Source organism: Corvus moneduloides, chromosome 4, assembly GCF_009650955.1.
Source record: "Corvus moneduloides isolate bCorMon1 chromosome 4, bCorMon1.pri, whole genome shotgun sequence".
In the NCBI taxonomy this organism is placed as follows: domain Eukaryota; kingdom Metazoa; phylum Chordata; class Aves; order Passeriformes; family Corvidae; genus Corvus; species Corvus moneduloides.
In genome coordinates this window covers 19,654,320-19,673,478 of record NC_045479.1, presented here as the reverse complement: position 1 = coordinate 19,673,478, position 19,159 = coordinate 19,654,320, and positions in this window count along the sequence as shown.

Here is a 19,159-nt window from a genome sequence, read left to right as displayed (position 1 = left end):
ACTAAATTGGTCTTTCCATGCAGTTGCTGCAGGACACCCATTAGAAATATATTTATGAACTTTGAGAAAAAAAAAAATAAAAAAGAAAGGGAGGGGCATGCACCGATGGGGTAGAAGAAACTCAGATGTTAAAAAGGGGGCAAAAGAATTATTTACTTGTCTCAGTGGTGTGGGTGGCAGATGTGAGAAAACATGGCATAAATCTCTCCTCGTATTCCTCCCATTTTGTTGAGGAATATTCAGTTTTGCTGTATTTAAACATTGAAGATGTCTGTTGAGAAAAGCAAGGAGTATATAATGCTTTTTTAGACAGGTTCTTGCTGTAGATTTCCATTTCATGCTAGACTGCATAGAAGAAGGCAACCTGTGTGCATGAAAGGAGAGTGTGAGGGGTGGGCAGGGTGCTGGTACCGGGAAGGGGAGGCAAGTGCTCAGTATGTAATCAGATAAAGCGAGCTGTTTGGCATTAGTGTGTTAGCTTTGTCCAAGCTCCCAGCATCTCCAAAGGGCCAAAGCACACTCTTCATTTGTCACCCCAGCGCACCTTTTGTGTGAATAATTTCCCATTGGTATTACCCAGAGCTTGGAGTCGATAGCTGGACTAGCCTCTTTGCTTGTACTATTATTTCCAGCAAGCTTCATACATCTGCAGTAAATCCAGGAGGATTTGCAAGTGGGCTAAGGAAGCGTGAGTGACAGAATGAGCTGATAAGGCCTGAGTCCCACAGAAACAAAAGGCTTCCCATTTTGTCCTGACAAGACAGGCGCTGCCTTGGAATTGATTTGATTTGATCAAGTTTTTGCCAGCTGACCCCAAAAGTTCATGCAAGTGAAGAATTAAGCCCCCAAGCTCTCTCCAACTCACTAGTAAACCTTCATATCAGGGCCAAGGATGACAGTATCTGTTGTGAGTTTGGTTGCCTGCTTGTTTTTATGAAGTAGGATCGCTGAGGCTTTTCCTGCTGACGCATTTTTGATGGTAAGAAACTGAAAAGTGTTTAATGACCCACAGCTCTGTGGACAGTGCATCTTGAAAGAAACCTTAGTTGCAAAGCCAGACATCAAGCTCCAATGCTATTGAACTTTAATACACTCTGAAAGGGTAAGATCTAATGAGGTAAAAAACTTTCTGTAAATCCTTATTCTTGAACTGGTGCCTAACCAGGGAAGCATGAGACAGGGGTAGCATGAATCAGAATGCCTGCCTGATATTATAGAGCCAGACGTTTTCCAAAATCAGCAGAAAGTTTTTAGGAGGGTTTAGAAAAGTACAGGTCTACTTCTACTTTGGCAGAAGTGAATACAAAGTGTAAAAGGAAAGCATGACTGGACTTGGCAGCTGGACTAGCAAAGGAAAAACTGGTGCTAAAAATTAAAGCTGTCCAAAAGAATGGGGTCTTGAGAGAAATGCGTTTCTTCATGACAGTTGTCATTGTTTGAGCTACACAATATGGTAATGTGCAAGTTTTATCAAGGTGCTGTGAAATAGATTGTCCTGCCCATCTATGGGGCATATGGGAGGGGTACACATGGACCTTCTTCAGTTTCATCCCACTTTACTGGGAATCTTCTTTTAACCTGTGCAATCTTTATCAAAGAGATTGCGCTTATATATTTAATGCCCAGGGAGGCTGAGTTTGGTGATATCCAGCTGAATTTTTCCTCTTTAGGCCTTTCCTATTTCATGGCAGAGCTTTGGGAATGACAGACCGGCTTGTCCTTTGCTGTTACAATGGCATCCACACCCTTATTTGCAAAGACTAGGTAATATTTGTGTAACCTAGCAAGAGGTATCCAGAATATTAAGATTTCTATGTTTATATGTATGTGTGAGAGAGAGAAGGAGGGGGGAGAAGAGCAGAGAAACTAGTTTCAGATCAAAGTCTGAATCTTAAATTTATAAGGTGTATTTCTTTCTAAGGGTGAATAAAGTGAGTTCTTTACAATGCCTCATGGATTCCACACCTGGGAGTTACAGGACTGCCTGTTGGTGATGCCTGTAAAATGAGGTGCCCTTTGGACCTCCTTAACCTAGAAAAGAGGTCTCCTCTTTCATATGAAAGTGTTGCTGTGTGCCTCAATTTACTTTTACTTGTTTCATATGGGAGTACAAACTTTACAGACTCTTGAACTTTTTCTGTGTTTTATCTGCCAGTGGTGGTGTGTTAGCTAGCTCTGCCCATAGGTTCATGGCAAACATTGAAAGCCTGTAAAAGCGTTGGACAGCCCCATTTAGAAAACATTTTTGATTGAATTCATTATCATATGTTTCTTGCAATAGGGTACATAAAATGGATTTATTTTGGTTAAAACCACGAGATTTTAAAGTCAGTCAAATGCAGATGAGAAGGGAATCCCCTCGCATTTACAAAATACTGATGCACTTTAAAAGGGGCTGATTTTTGGAAAGAAAGGTATATACCTATGCATATACTTTTGACATTCAATTTATGTCTTTTACACTGTATTATTCTCTTCCCTGGTTTCATATGTAAGGGTTGGTTCTGAAAAGCAGGCGTGTTAATTCAGAATTATTGCTAGGAACCTGAAGGTTTTTGTTCCCAGCCCTGATGTTTTAGTGGTAAAGTCCCAATATGAGTTAGTTTCTACTCCAGCAAAACTTCTTCAGATTCTTGTAAGTAGTATACTGTTTTTAGAATTTAATGGAGCCCCTGGTTATTCTTTCCCTTGTAGTTTCCTTTCTATCTGGGCAATCTATGATTGCCCAGTCAACAGCATTACTTAATTGGCTGAAGATCCTAATCCAGCTTTCCTGAAAGGAAAAGCATCCTAGACACAGTTGCCAATTATTCCATTATCTCTATTGACAGCCTGGTGTAGTTTGATGTCCTTCAAAGCTCTGACACAGATATCCCATGGGAGACCATTGTCTCCAGTTAAAGCACGGTGCTGAAGAGCAGTGGTTTTCTGTGTCTGCTACCACTGTGTTCACTGGCTTTGGAAATGTTACTTAATCTTTTGGTTTCCCTGTCTGTAAAAGGGGAAAAATGTGTTATTCAGGGAAGGTTAAGGGTTAATCTTTTGATGTTCATAAAATGTTCCAAGATCTTCTGAATCGTTTTAAGAACAGACAACAAATGCAATAAAAAACTAAATGGAAGTTATAGAGCTGGGTAGGAATAGAGGTTGGGACTGATTTCATGATATGGCTCCCTCAGTTTTTATCTTGTTTTGAAATGTTTTGAAATGCCAAAGCTAAAGTTTCCAGTACAGTTTGACTTCTACCCTCCTTCTTGCATCATGATGTGGCCTTTCAGAATGTAATACTGGAGTATTTTCCATAATTTCCTGGCCTTTAAGTACTTGACTTTTCAGTTTTAATATTCTTTTAATATGAGAAGCTTACTGCAAGTACGAGAGTTTTAGTTTACAAAAGCAAAGTAAGCCACCCTCCCCTCCTCAGGAATGGGGTGTGCTGCCAAAGCTGACACAGCCTGTGAGCTCTGCACAGCCACAAGATCCCCATGCAAGTGTCCCCCACGCCTGGGTGTTCCCCTGAGTGTGTCTGGAATCCTCTTGTATTTCCCTTGCCTTTCCCTTCACTACCCTTGTTCACACCCACTTGCTGGGCCCCCTTCTCTGCAAACTTAGGACTGTTTTCACGGATCATGCCCTGTGCACCCTGCAAAGCACTCAGGGGTTCAGAAAGCAGATATACAGGCACGACTGTGTGCATGAAGGAAATGCTACAGGCTGTGCTCAGCTTGGGAACAAAGAACCCAACACTAATTTTCCTGTTCTTTGTAGCAGTAATAAAGCTTGTTTTTTCTCTCAAGTGCCTTTGTGAGGTATGATCTTAGAAATACTGGACTAAAAAAAGTGTACTACTACTAGTTACTTCTTTTTTCTTCGAAGGGATTAAATTTTAGTTTTGCAACCCCCTTTGAAATATTTTGTTAGAATTATTGCTGGCTTGAATAAAGACAATATGATTCTACCTGTACCTAAGGAACAAATAGCCTCGCTACTATGTCTCTGCAAAGGTGGAATGCTTACCTGCTTTGGAGTCACGACTTGCAGTTGTCTTGTGCAGGGCCAGGAGTTGGACTCAATGGTCCCTGTGGATCCCTTTCAATTCAGGATATTCTATGATTCTATGCCTCCACATTTGGTATAGGGTGACTAACTAGCCCAGCCCGAGGGGACACACTATCTCTGTCCCATAAATCTGGTCTGTTCATGATGCTGTTTCAGTGCAGACATGCTCAGATGGATTTATTTAGAGTTTGGCAGCTGGTTTTTCTTAGGCTTTCCTCCTCTGTGCAAACTGAGTAGCTACAGAGTGAGGGCCTGAGCATGACTTTGGATGCAGTTGCTCTGGGCTCCCTCCCTGGAGGCAGGGAGAGGAGACAGAGCTCGATGGTGGGAGGGCAGAGGAGTTCCTGGCTGTAAAGTGCTGAGCAACAGTAGGAAAAATATGGCAGACCCAAACGTGGGTCTGACTGAGCCCAAAGGCCTCTAGCTGCCTTTTAGGGTATATATTATGAGAGGTACAATGCACATGGGGCCCAGTTCCCCCTGACCTCAGTCTCTGTGACTCCTACTGGGGGCACTGCAAGCAAGCTTATATTGAAAGCTATGGAGCTGTTTTTAAACGGTTCTTTACAGCAGAGAATAATTAATTAAACAGGTGGTTCCATGAGCGGTGCTACTAATGATGGCTGCTTTCCAGGATTTCTCTCTCGTGTGGATTTCCAGGCTGTAACAAAGGTTGAGCTCATGCTGAGGTCTTTCCCTCAATGAGGGAATTAATAGGGCCTCCCTCCCTCCCTCTACTCTGCTGCCTATTTTCATGAAACTTGTAGGTACTTAATTCCTGTCAACCATCTATTCCTCTGTCTCACTTGGTCAAAATTGATCAACGATTTAAAAACTTCCTGGGGATGGGGAGAATAAACAAAGAGAGAGAAACAGATGCGTGAGGAACATGGCTGGAGAAAAACCTTTTCCTAAAGCTGAAGTTATTGCCCAAGATTGGAATAGAAATCTGCTCTTTGTTTGCCCCTTTGGCCATACTGGAGGAAAAGAATAAGTAAGGAGAGATCAATGGTGCTGGTGAGGCTGTCCATACCGTTTGGTGTCCATGTTTTAAAAAGTTGTCAGTCTTTTTAGGGGGACAAGAATCACCAAAAAATCTTTTAAGGAATGGTAAAAATGTCTGACAGAAATACTGACTGACCTTCATTTAATTTCCTCCAGGCATCATCTTTAACTACAGCGTGTAAGTCATTTTGCAGGGGGGATATACTACAAAAAGGGTTCTTTAACCTTGGAAAAACTGATTTTGTTGAGATTTAAAACAAGTTCAAGTGTCATGTAAGCCAAACATTGGTCTTCAAAAAAGTGTACCATACATCTATATGGGATTCTCCATATTCTGCCAGCTTCAGACCAACACAGGAAAGTCTTCCTGAAAACTGTGCTTTGGCTAGGTACAAATAATTGGACCAGTTACACAGGAATATATTGCATCCTTTGGCCTTCGTCATTCACCAAAGCAGAATAGATTGTTTAAGATCCTAATCTGACCTTAAAACTGCTTAAATAAGAACTGAAGTTTTCTTTCCTGATCCTACATTTCTGGGAGAGACATGAGCCTCCATCTTTCCCCTCCTGAAATTGTTACAGGGCTATTTGGTTAACCACTCAGTTGCAAGGGGAGTTGCAACTTTATGAAATACTTGGGTGAGAAGAAACATCAAGGTTTTATTACAAGTGAAATGACAGTTTTTCTTTCATGGTTTGCTGTTTTCCAGAATCACCAGAGGGCGCCAATGCAGATCTTCCCAGAAGTGATGCTTCCCAGAGGGTTGGAACTCTACATCTCCCAAGCCCATGTCGGTGTGCAAACAAAAAAAGGGCAACTTCTGAAAATTTTTGTGGTAAAAACAGGTATTAGGTCCTAGGGAAGTGCTGAATACTAAGCACAGTGCAATTCTTTTCCAGAACCTATGCGATTAGTGCTTTGGTTGTCTTTGACTTAAAACTTTCTTAGAGGCTGACAGTAAGATAGACCTGTGCAAAACCAGTTTGGCCAGAAATTAGTTTTCTCATTCCTTTCAGCGTCATAGTTTAGTTTAGAATTAGAAAAAACACCATGTGATAACAACAATGTTGGAGCATCTGTCAATTTGTGCTTGAAATAGAAATCTCTGCTGCTGTTTTGACATGAAAAGCCAAGATATTTTTGTTGTTTTTATCACACAGATTTGGTTCATCTGGGGTATATAGAATATGAAACAATGGTATTCAGGCATCTTTATTTGTCCTTTTGTACCATTCAGGACACAGCAATAAACAAACAATGAACATTCCCTCCCAATAGGAACCTTTCTTGCTCATACCCCAAAACAGAACCTGAAGACAAATGTACTCTTTTAAAAGGAAACAAGAGATTTATGTTGCAAGCTTGTTTAGATACCAGCCAGAATACCGCATTGCCACAGCACTGTGAATCACTCCTTCTCTCTTTATAGTAAAATAATTTTACTGATAATGATGATGATGATAATTCAGATTATTTTTCTGGCACGCTTTTGCAAATGATTATCTCTATTTTCCAGTTCTCATTCTAAACGAACAGGAAATTGCAAGAGATGAGACCCAACACTTTTCCCCCATCAGGTCCTGAATCTCCTGGCGGTTTCCCTTGATGTGAAAGTAGGGTTTCTTTCCTATGAAGGTGGTGATGAGGTGGTAGAAGTAGCAGCCTAGGGACGGAGAGAAAGACATTGGAAAGGAACTAATAAGTATTAGGAGGAGTTTGAATGCAGAGGTGGCAGAGTTGGTCCCATCCACAGAGCTCATGAGCTCCGCCTGTGTTCGTGGCATGACCAGACTTTTCCCTCCAATTTTCTCATCCTACTCTCAGCAGTTTTTCATTCTGTGTTGGGTGTGAGGAAGCAAGGCCAGCTTCATACTTTGTCTTCTTGGGTGACAGACCTGGAAACAAGCAAAAAACTTGAGGATAGGGAATCCTGCATGGTATTTTTTAGTGGTTTAATGTGTCCTACTTGACCTCAGTAAGAGAGAAGTAGGAAAAGGTGTGTCTTTTCTGTGATATAGCTCCTTAATACTGAAAGAGAAAAGTTTATTTGAATACCTGTCTTTTCTGACTGGAACAAACCAAAGGAATTTAATTTCTAGTGGTATCTTTGGGAGTATCTATGGAGGATGCCACTCTGCAGATCTCGAGTCTGAAGAGGTTATTTTCTTTAACATTTAAAACAAACAACAACAAGCCCTCGCCACACTCCCAGCCTACTGCCTGACCAGGATGGAGCTCTTATGCTTTATACATGTTAAACATCTCCTATTCACAGCTAACTTTGACTTTGTGCCCTGGGCCAGGTGAAAAGACATTTCCAAATAAGAAAGAGAAGGGGAAAAGAAAAAGGAAAACCCACAACAACACCCACCAAAACACAAGAAGCAAACCATAAATTGAAATTTCTGCAAGGGGAGGTGTCTGTGGCCAGTGTTGTTGTGCATCTAAAAAAATAGTTCTCTTTATAGTGGTTTACAAAAATGCTTAAGGAAAAGTGGGGAAAATGGGCTATTTTATCCTTTTTTTGTCTGCTCTTGCGGTCGACTTTTTGGCAAAATACTGCATCTTCAGCCAGGAGAAGTTGGCGAAGCACAAAAGGGCTTTTGAAGCAGTAAGTGTAAATTCAGACTTCTTTTCTTTTCCTTTCTTCCTTTTTTTTCCCCTCTCCCTCTTCTCCTGTGTCTGTAGACAGCTAAGCAGAAATAATAAGCACCATTGCTTGCAGTACACGTCCCATGAATTACGCTGACATCAAATGTAACTTTAGAATGGAGGCACGCTTTATTCTTTTCGACGAACTGTTCCCCTATCCAGTCTTTATTTACATGTCGTGAGCCTAAGCGCTGCACAGCCAGTCAGAACACACACACAAGAGGGGGGAGAAAAAAGGAGGCCATTAAACAAATTAAAAGGGATGGGGATGACTAATACAGTACTCTTGGAATCTGCAATTTGATTAGTCTGAGTTTAATACACAAAAGCAGCGCCGAAGCAGGAGGGGAGTCGAAGTGCTCTTTAATAACCTTCTACAATTAAATTATGGTGATGAATTTAACTATTCTGTGCTTCTAAAGGGGTCTTATTATCTGATTGACTCTGAAAGAAAGTCAGTATTTAACCAGGGTTCTTGAGTCCAGCTATTGGAAGTCATACAGTAGTTTTATGCATTAACAACTATTTTTTTTGTTGTTGCGTGCCTCTTCCCATTTGAATTCATCTGTGATTTAAGAAAGATGGCTCTAAAGGTTATGCCCACTGCTTTTGATGGGAGTGTGTGCTGGCCCTTTTACTGTACTGTCCAGAGAGTTAAAATGAAAATTGTGTGGTTGGATTTGTCTCCTGTTCTGTATTTTTGCCTGTAATTTTTAATTTTCACTTATAATTTGAGACTACTTCCCTCTGCTGGTCTTCTCCACTGTCTAACAATGCATCATTTAAATGTAGACTCTGTAAAGCATGTTGGGATCTTTGAAACAGACTTTTGCCATTAAATGGCAGGAATATCATTCCACAGTTTATCCTGACTTGTGGTTTTCTCTGTCCTTCCTCTTACATGATTTTTCATATGCTGAAGATGAAGTAAGATGTTGAATGCACAAAGTACTAGTAGAGAGGAGAATTGAATGCATTCCTTAAAATGGTATATTTCTTTTCTTTATTACTAGTAAGTGTATATCTTTTGGCTCTTTGATCTTTGACAGAGAGAGAGAAAGAAAGGGACAGAGACTTCATAATTAGCCTGATGGCAAAATCAGAGAGCTGATTTTATTCAAAGTAGAGGGATATGATGGAGGCAGAATCCAAATGTTCCAGCTTTTACTTGGATGGCCAAAATGCTGGACCTACTTTGCAAATTTTGATCTGAATATTTGGAGAGGATCTAGGCTGAAGGGATGAAAAGAGAGAATTATGCAGAGTACCGACTATTCAGCTAGGGCCTTATTCTGATACTTATTTTCATGCTAAGTTGTATCTTTCTCTGCCAGTAGTTTCACTGAAAAAAAAAAAAAAAGAAAGAAAAAGAGAAAGATACTATTTCTGGTGCTAAAATGCCATGCTGTTTGAATGAGGGTGCTATATCCAGCACTCACTTTGTTCATTCCCTGAGTGCCCGAGCAGGGCTCGGTGCCTCCGCTCCATCCACGGCAGCTGATGGCTCTGGAATGGCCCCTGGCACGGCTGAAGGGCAGCACTGCCCCACTGCCTGCACAACACCAAGTGTGGGGCTGGGCTTTGGGGTCTTCGTTCAGCCCTTGTGCAGCTGCTGGCTCTGCTGAATGAGGACAGAGTGGAATTTAGACCTCTGCTGCTGTGCAGAGGAGGGAAGGAAGTCTCACCATCTAGCCCTGTGTTCCCTGCAGTGTCCCCTGCTCCCTGGCAGGTGAGAAACAGTGGGTCCAAGGATCTGCTTGTCCTCCTTTTGTGGCATTTTGCAGGCTGTTACAAAAAAATGTGGGAGAACAAAGTATAGTGGTACACAGCTATGGGATAGCTTGTCAAGGGTAGCAAAGGAGCAGCTCAGGCAGCTGAGGAGAGCACAGCTTAAGCCAGCAGTGAGTGAAAAGTGCGAGCTGCATCTCTGGCAGCCCAGTGTTGGATGCCCTGGATGTCTTAGAGGGGGTTGAAAATTGCTCTAATTTATATTAGCTGCCCCCAAGAAATGTGAAACCATCTGCAGATGATCACTATAGCAAAGAAGAGACAAGGTTGTATCTCTTCCTTCCTGACAGAACTGCCTGCACACCCTGTGGAGAGAATGGGGGTGCCTGTGCTGCACTGCTAGCAGGACAATGCCCTCCATCCCCTATGCCAAGGGAGTTTGTTTACCCTGAGGCTCCTCTGGCCATGCTGGACACTGCAGATCTCAGCACAGTGAGTCTGTGTGCTCAGGTGCCCCCTCCTTGCTCTGCTCTCGGCTGCTTAACTGTCTTGGGGCTCATTTCTGGACACTGGTGGTCTCCACACCTCTGTTAATACGGATGGAGCTGTGGACAGCTTGTGTGCATTTAGAGGCTCTGCTGTATATTTTTTAGGCATGTTTTGTACTCACGATGATGTATCTTTACCTCTGTGGAGAGTCAGTTAAGACCAAATACTTTAGACCAAGGGCACTGGAGAAAAATTATATGAATGTTTTGATATTGCAGTTTATTTTGTCTTAACAGTAAAATCCTTCTTCTTGCTTATTAAATCATGGCAGAAACTTCCTCGTGAGCCAATGATGACAGGCAAACATGATGTCAGTTTTTAACAAGATGCCAGCCAGAGGTTTAAGAGAGCTGATTTTTATCAGAAGCTTTTATACTATTTGAGTAATAAAAAAATACATTGTGAGTAACATCCATGGCTCATGCACAGTAAAAAGGGCAGCACACTGCATGAAACCTAGGGATAGCTGGGCTAAGGAGCTCTTCCTTTTAAGAAGATTGTGCTCCCAAATTAACTTGTTCCTATGCTAAGCATAGCAGAAACAGCGCTGCTGCTAAGCAGAACAATTGCTTTTCCTTTGTAGTCTGCCTGCTGGTTTGTTCAGGCCTGCTTTGTGCTCAGCCTTGGCTGGGTCTGGGACAGTGGTTCAGTAACTGTGAAGCTCTGTGTTTAGATCCTAGCCAAATCAGTGACACACAAAATCAGGGCAGGCAGTGAATCCCCAATGTGCCAGGTTTAGGAAATCAGCACTCGGCATAGATGAGCCAATATCCTGTATTTATTTTGCTGTTTTCTCTACCCATTTCTCTTGCATCTGGGTATTTAATACATATTTCCAACCAGCAACACATCAGCCTTAAATTAAATTCCCTGCTATGAATATCAAAAAACAGGCCCTTCCTTCTCCGTGCTGTTCCAGCTTGCAGCAGTCACCAAGTACAAGACCACACTCCCCCCAAGCCTCCTCCCTCTCTCCTCCCTCCCTCCCTAAAAGCAATTTTAAACTGCTTGACTGAATGCAGTATTTGAATGAGGATTTCAAATATGGGCTCAGGCTTTCTCTTTAGCTCACTGTGAGAGAACAGTGCAGAGAAAAATGTCTATTGCAGTGAGCATGCTGACTGTAATTAACTTCAGTATTCACCAGGTAAAACACCAAGGAATTAATCAGGCACATCTAATATGAGCATGGTAGCACTAATATTCAAAAAAAGCAAAGTGTTTAAAACAAGGGGGAATTTGCCAAAAAGATAAATGGGGACTTCTCTCTCCTTCCCCTTAGCCAGCTGTGGTGGGGTCACAATGCCAGGAATGTGCAGTGTAGAGAAGGAAGCAAGGAAACAAGGCACAAAGGTTGTAGTGAAAAGACAAGTGAGAAGAAAAAGTTTGGCTTCCTCAGGTATCCAGTCTGCTGCCAGCCCTAGGGATGTGCTGAGCATTGTTGTGTTCATTGCACAAATAAGAGCTTGGATCTGGCACTTGCTCTGCCTGTCATATAATCATTTCTGTGAGCTGTTCAAGCTCTATCTAAAAGCTGTCGTTCCTGCTCCCTCTGCACTGATTAGCAGGCCTTTCAAGACACAAGCTGCTTTGATGGTAAGAAATCTGTGTCTAATTTCCAAATGACATTTGTTTTCATGCTAACACTGCCAGCTTGTTTAGCTTGTTCCTTTTTCCGCCTGCTTACCTTAGAGATATTTAGTGAGGGGGCTGTGCTCCAGCTCAGAGCTCTGGTATTGCCAGGCTGGCCAAAGCAGGCCCTGTCAGTATCCCTTGCGCTCCTTTCATCACCCTGAACCTGCTCCAGGTAGGCTCTCTCCTCCTGCATCTGGGCACAGCAAGGGCAGGAGAGCTGGGAATCAAAGGTGAGGCAGGGCAGCAGGATGGGCAGGGCAGTGAGCTCCCTGGCAAGCCCCACAGCACTGAAGAGAGGAGAGCAGGTCACATCCTCCACTGGCAGTCACCAGGGTCAAATGCAGCCTAATGGCTCTAGACACATCCATAGCAATGAGGCAGGTCTGAGGTCAAGCCAAGGAGTCAGACCACAGGTCAGGGTCAACAATGTCGCTCATGTGGGGTCCAAGGGCAAGTGTGGGAGCTTAAACACAGATCCGGAGCTCCTGCTTGAGGCCCCGGTGAGGCTCCCCTCAGTCCAATCAGCCATGTTGGCCAGTGGTGCCACATCAGGGCTGACCCTGCAGCTCAGCCCCAGGAGCAGGGGACTGGCAGCAAGCCTTTTGGGGTGATCAGAGAGGGGTCTCTGGCAATCTGGAAGGGGGTAAGTAGACCTCCAGCCATCAGCACAAAATAAGTCCGCTGCTACTTACTGGTAATTCTCTACTGTAAATACCTTCCTCAACAGACCTTACATCATATTTTTCACATCTGCATCATCTTTCTAGCTCACATTTCTGTCTTTCTTGGCCGATCTCACATGAACTTCCATCTCTTCTGTCACCTTCATTGGTCATGTCCCTGTCTAACAGCAGAAAATCCTATTCTTAACCCTGAATTATGAGCCTTCAGACGCTGACCTGAACTTTGCCTCTCCAGTCCTCCATAATTGCCAATTCTATGAGAGACTCTGATTCTTTTCTTTTTTAAACTTTTTCTAATTGAATGACTGCTTCTCCTGCTAGGTATTTGCTCACTCGAGCTTAGTGCTTCCGGCCAGGAAGAGGAGTGTTTCGTTCATCTGTGAATATTACTGAATGAGACAAATCTGTGACTCACTATGACACAGAGATCCTTCTTCTCTTTATTTCATTCCACACCCTTCTTTTCTCCTGTTCACTCAACCTATTGTTTTAAATATGGAAAAGTTATAATTATAGGAGTCACTTTGAATTTAGAATATTGAGTCTGGAATTACATTTAGATTTTGATTCATGTAATTTGGGCTGTGTCTTTCAGACTGATTAGTGAGAGTTCTCTCTCTTACATCATGGTGGGGACATTTTATTGGGTTGTGCTATGCATAATGAAGGTGTTTTGGCCTTGCTGTGGAAGTGGAAGACCTTCTGTAGATCTGCAAAACAATCACAAATGGGTATAAGAAAACAAGATTTTCCTTTCAAGAAAACAAGACTGTTCGTAAAATTTCAGGTGTTGATGGCATGGATCATTGCTATAGAAGATTTTAATCTGGCAGGTTGTAAGTTTTGAATCCAATGGAATTCTTAAGGTGTGATCATTTGCTTTCATATTTCTGATCCTTTGAAAGCTTTGGGTGAGATGAAGTTGGACGCTGAAATTTTTTTCAGGTAAGGTGCCACTGTAGATCTGCTGGAACCTTCTGTTTATTGGGAGCTCGTGCAAGTAGTAGAAACACTTGTTTTCTTAGGATAAATGTTTGTGCAACCTGACAAAATTCATGTTGTTGTATATCACACAAATTGTGAAAGATGTGTATTTGTGTGTGTGTCTAAAAGAGAGAGAAGTTGAATACATAAAACTAAAACAAGCAATACACCAACGCTTTACCTTCCCCTGTCCCCAGCACTACCAACCCATAACATGTTCACCAGACTTCTGGATTAGGAAGGTCCACTTCAAGATGTTCGAATGTAAGGAGCTGGCAAGCTTATCCTAGTGGTGTCTTAAGTCCACTTTACTCTCTTTCCACAATATTTTTGCAGAAAAAACAGTGTTTTCCAAGACAGTGAAAGGTGGTTTAGTGACTGGATAGGAAGAAGGGACTATGCTTTCTAATCACTCAGTTACATCAGTTTCCACATTGATAACTGAGCTTGCTCAAGCACGCTTCCATACAACAAGATCTTTGTGGCAGAGTGTAACAAAAGCCTTAGTCCTTAATGTGCTGCCAGGCCCCGACCATCCGTGTGCAAACGACCCCGTGGTGCTGCCAGTGTCAGTAAGACCTGTGTCAGCCTGTGGTCTGAGGGCTGTTTGCACAAATTTGTCAGAGGGCATTTCTGTACAGTATGCTTCTCTTCAAAATGTCTAAGAGGAATGTCCTGGTGTTAATGGTGAAAGTTCCCCTCTTCTTTGGAGCTCTGCCTTGTTCACTGCATGTCTGGCAGGTACATGGAGAGGAGGCAGTATCCCATGGGAGCACTGAGTGGTCCCCCAGGCATCTGCTGGTGTAGGGTACTCTGGCTTTGCTTCCCCTAAGTTCTGCTGAATGGAAAGCTCTGGAGAAATTTGTTTCACCTTTTTAAGGTGAAAACTTATTGGAGCAGAGGAGGACCTATGCAACAGTGTCACAGCTATACATCAGACTGGCTGTGTAAGGTGTGCTTTCTGCTGTTGCTCAACTCTTACCACATTATGAATTCATTAACAGAGGGTAGGGATATAAATGTGTAGTGAGAACCTGAGATCATTACCTGTGAATAATTAGGGCATCTTTTCCTTTCTGCTGCTGTACTTTCTCTGTTGAGAGTTTGTGAAATGCACTGGTATTCAGCCATCAAAATATTTATTGACTTGAACAGGAAGAGATACTGGCTGTGTGTGCAGGTTTTTAGGGGAGTGAATGAAGGACATGATGTGGTGGGATGTGACAGCTTCTTCACTCTTGATTTTCAGTACTGAGCTGAAAGTAAAAACTGCTGCCTGGAAAGATGTTGAATGGGGACAGAGGTCAATTGTCCAGTTAGGCTGCAAAAACACCCCAAGATACAAATTCTCAGTTTGTATGATGGCAGAGCAGCTATTTGCTACTTGCATATATGACTTGCTTTTTTTTTTTCCTCATATATTACATCCTTCTGCACCCAGATTAAAGTGAGCTTTAGTAGTCAGGGATATTCTTCAAAATAGGAAGTCAACTCCATGAAGTTTGCTTCATGGACATCTTTAAAATCGAAAATAGACTCTTAGCATGTATAAGTAAAATGGCTTTACTCTGGATGGGATCTTGAAAATCCTTTCTGTGTCCTGGCAATTTCATTCTCATGTGTGAAGGAGAGTCCCATGTTGCTGGGGATGGGTATCCCTGCTCATCCGTGCTGCAAATCACTGCTCCCCAGTGATTCTCCCCTGATGCCTTGACACGTCTGTACTCTGACATGCCTGATGCTGCTTCTTCTGTTTGTACAAAACAAATGAAAATACTCCTTGTTGCTAAGCTACCAACCTCTGCAAGATAAACTTTAACCAAAGGTTGCAGCCTGCTGCTTAGCAAAGCTCTGGTTTTGAAACTCCATCACGCCAACACTTTTTTCCAGCTCCCTCTGTACATTTCCCCCTGAAAATATCTGTCACTGCCTGCACAAGACTCTTCACCCCACTGGCAAGGCCACAGCTGGCTGCCTTTGGGGCTGCCTGCTGAGGGTGGGCTGCAGAACAGGCAGCATGGAGTGCTGATGGTGCACAGTGGTCACCTCCCTCCCTCCTGCATCTCTTCTTGCTGCTTTTCACTCTCCTTGGAGGAGAGGCACAAAAGGAAACTCCACTTTTTAAGTCTGTTCCGTTCGCATCAGGCCGAAATGTGTTTTCAACCGAATAATCACTTTCTGTGCAGACAGTGACAGCTCAGTTGGTCCAAGGAGAGGGGTGGGAGGGGTGCTAAGGTTTTCTTTCACTTCTTGTAGTGTTAAACCATGTCAAATTAGACAGTTGAAACAACACCCGGGTTGTTTGTCTTGTGGCCTGGTCTGGAGTGTGAAATATTAGGACAGCAGCAAAGTGTTTGCGTCTCTCCACAGCTGGAGAACACCTCCCACAGAGCTTCTGCCCCTCTCTCATTCAGTGGGGACCTGAAGAGCACCTTTCTTTAGACAAAAGCTCCCCTGGGTGCCAGGTTTCTGGTCTTGGACTCTCTCTTGAGCATCTGAACAGATCAAAGGCATATTTAAAAGATTTGCTAAGCTCTCACACTTACTTGGGATATAAAGTTGATTGAAGTAGGATGCTCAAGTTTCAGGTTATGCCTGATACTACTTTTTCACTTGGTTCTTCCTTTCTATGTGTCATTTCCTGAATGCTATTACTTCATTTTCATCTTGATTGAACTGCAAGTATAAACTAGCACACCTGGTGAACTTGAGAGCAGGGGAGGCAGCCCACAACTTTGTGGTTATAAGAAGCATGGAATGCCTCCATATGTGCTCTCTCTCCCCATAAAACAGAAACTATACTCTCCGTGCCCAATGTCTCCATTACAACTTCAGCTTTTATGTCCTTTTCCTAGAAAAGACATTCCTGGTTTGTAACCAAGACCTATTTTAGTATGGAGGGGGTTTTGTTTGGGTTTTTAAAATTGCCATTACTAATTATTTTTGGAGGTTCTAAGCACCGGCAGAGTCTGATAAAAGTCTCTAAGAGATCAGTCCTGTCCCTATTTAAGCTCTTCTCCAGAAAAGTCTTTCTGCCTATCACTACAATGAGAGAAAATTGATCTTGCTTCTGCTCTAACTCCCAGAGACGGTAAACAGAAGATTGAACACAGACTTCTAAGAGAGCTCACAACCCTACACCATGTCCTACATGGATTGTTGAATCTAAAGAGGGAATGTTTTATAATGATCCTGTGAGGAATGTGTATTTTAAGTATGCCGGTCTGACTAAGACGAGAGTGGTAAAGCTTCAAGCGTAATTAGAGAATATACTCTCAATATGAACAGATTGTCTCCACTGATCACATTTACTTACCTTAATTCATGTAAACCTCAAAGTGGATATGTAAGGATCTGTGGTCCAGAGGGAGCCAACTCAGCTGGGTGTGAGGCAAAGCAGGCCCAGACACTCAGCAGCTGTGTTAGAAGGTGCACAGTCTAACATGTCCTGTGGAGGATGACGTGTAGATTCAACAGCAGCACCGCCTGTACTGTGGATAAGTTGTTCCCAGAACCGTGCTGGTTGGTGTAGGCTGTGGGGCACTGAAACTTAGAGGTATAGCTCTTCAGGGCTCCATCTGCTGTGGAATCTCTGCAGTGTCCTCCAGTTTGCGATGCAGGCATGACCATCATCTCCCGTGTGACTTGGATCTTTCAAATCTAGTAAATGTGCTGTAGATTATTGTAAGGATTTTTCCAGTCAAAAGCTGGGTGCTCCTCATAATTATCCAGGTAAGCAGTGAAGCTCCATGAGAGATAGCTGGGGTAAAAAAAAAAAAAAAGAAAAAGGTATTAGTCTTACATGTGAATGACTTTTAAGTAAAAAGTGTTGGTTTGTTTAAAAGAAGCTGTAAATCACATCACTTCTTGCCTGTTCGGATCTTTTCTTCTCTGTCTCTATGTCCTCTCCAGAAGATCATAAAGCCATTTGGACTGTGCAGTACCTGTAAATATCTGATGTATCATCTCACTGAGAAAAGTAATGAATGTTAGTATCTCTGTAGAAATACTGTAGTGCATTTTAGCTTAGTATAATGGAAAGCCATAGACAGATATCAAATCCTTCCTTTCTTTCAGAAATTCTGTGTATTCATAAAATTTTTGATTTTTCAAAGTTCTTCTTCTCCTTCTTCTACTACTACTACTACTACTACTACTGTTGTATTACATATTGAGAAATGACTAATTGATGAAGAAGGTGGTGTGGAGCCAAAAAAAGCTAAACTTCTGTGCTTTTGTGTTCAGTGAAGGGAAAGAGTAAGAGGTTTTGAGGGTTTTCCCTCAACTTGAAAAATGAAAGCAGAGCTTAACTACACATCGTAAAAGCCACATTTGGAGACACTGGAGCTCTGCCCAGAGGCGACTGTCTAATTTTCTGGAAACTAATATATTGTGAGGGTCCTTGCAAGAGGATGCTGATGAGATGGGTACTTGAACCCCTAGCAAGTTTTGATGGTCTTGAAAGAAGTTGCCCCTTTATTGACTTACAGTGTAAGTAAAGTCAAAGATCCATTCGTGGAAAAGTGTGAGAAGGGTGGCAAACATTTCCAGTATTCATACCTTCATTTTTGTGATATTTGGTTGGTCAACACTGACCAGCAGCAGCACTGGCATATGTATGAGGTTTTTTTTTTTATTAAACAATTCTATAGATAACCCACTAATAAATTAAATAACACACGTTCCTTACCCTTCCGTTTTCGGAAGTAAGAGTAGTGTTCAGGGTCTGGAAGGCCTGGAGAAAAATCAGAGCTCTGAAGGAAGGGGAAGGCCAGAGGTCAGCAGTGGAAACGGGGTGTATGCCTTCATTTTTATACAGGTAATTTTGGCCAGGTAGTTGGGATATAACAAGGAGGTAATATTAAGGGTACAGTCTACTCATGCTACTCAGCGTTAAGGCTTTGCACAGATTTTTTTTTTTTTTTTTTCAATTGTTAGCTTCAGTTTGAAAAGTGACAGAGGATTTGGGATCTGTCCCATTTTGGTCAGCCAACTTGGCATAATGTAGAGGAGTCTAAATATAGCTGTAGGAGATGTTGCTCATTAGGCAACTGAAACCACTAGAGAAGATAAAAATATGTCAAATACTCTGCGGATTTAATTTCAGATTGAGCTACTCTCCCTGTATAGAAACACCACTTCTGTGGTAGTTGCTTTTATTTACTTCCAACAGCACAGATATTTGATTTTATCTTAATGTTTTGTATGTGCTCAAGTATTAGCAAATTTTCCAAGTGTCATGGTAGTGCTTGAAAGTTTTTCATGTCCAGCATTAAAACATTTATTTGGTTCTTCAAGTGAGGCTGGTTTGTAGCTGATGCACATTGATGGAGCTGTGCCAGCTTCCTCCAGCTGAGACTTTGGCCCTTCAGTGCTGGCCTTTTTGCAGTTCTCTTATCACGATCTTGTTTGAACCATCCAGACATACAGCACAAACTCTGTTAATGCAGAAAACCGGTACTGGGAAATACAGAAAAAGAAGTATAAAAACCTCCGTGATTTAATCCAAACCTTACAAAGGCGTTGTTTCTTTGGGCACTTTCTTTGAAAAGACTACCATTTCAAACAAAACAGAAGGAAATTAGTAGGAAGTGATTATGGAGACAGGAAATCTGAAAGCCATGAAACTGTAAATAAAGTGTTATTTGTACTACTGTACTTGGTGCCCTGCTTTGCATTCCCAGCACGAAATGTTAGACAAGGCTTTAGCACTAGAGCAGGGACCAAGTTATTTGGATGTTTAAAAAAAAACCAACAAAAGAAGCAAAAAGGGTCCAACCACATATTTCATACGATTAAAAGTAGAAAGTCTTTTGGACAATTATTTGGATGGAATTCTTCTGGCCAGGTTTTTATCTGA